The following is a 1,789-nucleotide window of genomic DNA, read 5'->3' as shown; positions in this document are numbered from 1 at the left end:
CGCCACCTTAGGTGTATGTGGCTGGCGCCTTAGCCGCTTGAGCCACAGGCGCCGAGCCTTCATCCATCATCTTATCCGTGGAACACACTGCCCCATGATACAAATTACTCTGGACCATATTACATGTAATAACACACAGCATGTATAAAATGTCCTGGAGGAAATATCTGGACTTTGAGAAGCTGTTGCAATGTTATTGACCCATAAAAGGTCATTAAATCCAATCTTCCCTGAGCTTTGAGCTTTATCTGGTGGGAATTAGTTCTCTCTAGTGTTATTTTCAAGGTAATATTATAGAAAGAAAGAACATTCATTGTCTTATGAATATTTGTTCTTTATTGAGAATCACAAATATTCTAAATTTACTAAATGCAGAGGTAGTTGTGGCCCTCCTGAATAAACTTTATAGTCTCAGGCAACTTGTACATTTTAATAATTTCTTAATTATAGTACAAAAGAATGTCAACAAGAAAACTTTTAAAATCATCTATAAAAGGCTGTGGAGCCGTCATATGCTAAACACGGTTCGGGGTCTGTGAGCCCCACAGCACAGTGCTCGCCAATACCCTGATACACCACTAAGTCTGCAGCGAGCCCAGACCTGGCTGTCAGGTGCAGCGTTGCGAACATTTGGTGCCCTTTAACCGGTCTGGCCATCATCATTTTCTCCTCTTTTCCCATCTAAAGTCCCAAGGAAAATATAAGAGATCTGCCATAAAATAAACACCAACCATATTGTTAACATGTAGACTAACAACCCAGCTTCTCAATAAGCAACTCATCCTGGGGTAATAAGGCAATATGCTATGCTTAGTTTTCCTGGATTTGCTAGGAAAAGATATTTCCAATCCAGCATCATATATTTTTACTTTCTAAACATAGAACTAACTCATACCATTTTAACAAACAGACTGCAAATACAAATTTGCTTCTGGAACACAACAAAACATTGATTTCTTAGAAAGATTTTCAAAAGTGTTGAGAAGAGGCTTTTAACATTTCTGAAACATTCGAGTTCAAATATGAATGTGATAAATTAAGCACCCAAATCAACTCTGATCATATCTGCAGGCACTTAACAGTTTTCTAAAATACTCCCCACCATTCAGATCCATTCACGTTGACATTTACCGAAATTTGAATAGGCACGTGAGAAAAAGCTACATTACTTTATGAAAGTTTCTTTAAATGTTAGATGATCATTCTAGCTAAGCATTGTTTCAGTTTTGAGGTCCATTCTGTTTATATCTGAGGCAAAAGATTTGGTGTTTAATAAGGCATATTGTACTGCCTTCAAAATCCTCATCAAATAGTGTCTTAACTATTCTCCCTCCACCCAGGCAAGCACCAGAAGTGGCACCAACAACGTGGCAGCTGCCACCAGGCTGTCACTGATGGCCCAGGATCACGGCTGAGCTGGACCTTCATGCTGCCGACAAGCAAACAGCGTTCAGTGGAGTTGAATCCAGGGCTCCTGTCTTCTAATTACCATTTGAAAATTTTTATTATGTTTGTTTCTCTATAAAAGGAATTATACCCAAATTTAGAGCCGGAGGAGCATGGCTGCAGTTTCAAAGAATGGGGAGCAGTAGAGAAGGTGTTGGGCAGAGGTCCGGGGCTCTGGTCTGAACACAGTTGGAAGGCTATGGTTGGGTTCTATCTTCACTTTAAGTTTGATTCTGATACAAATGTCTGATTTTAAAAACATTATTTCAGGCTCAGCGCCTGTGGCTCAAGCGGCTAAGGCGCCAGCCACATACACCTAAGGTGGCAGGTTCAAATCCCCAGC

Source organism: Otolemur garnettii, unplaced genomic scaffold (assembly GCF_000181295.1).
Source record: "Otolemur garnettii isolate 467f Iridium unplaced genomic scaffold, OtoGar3 scaffold00125, whole genome shotgun sequence".
In the NCBI taxonomy this organism is placed as follows: Eukaryota; Metazoa; Chordata; class Mammalia; order Primates; family Galagidae; genus Otolemur; species Otolemur garnettii.
The sequence above is the reverse complement of the archived record's forward strand: the minus strand, read 5'-3'. Positions refer to the sequence as shown.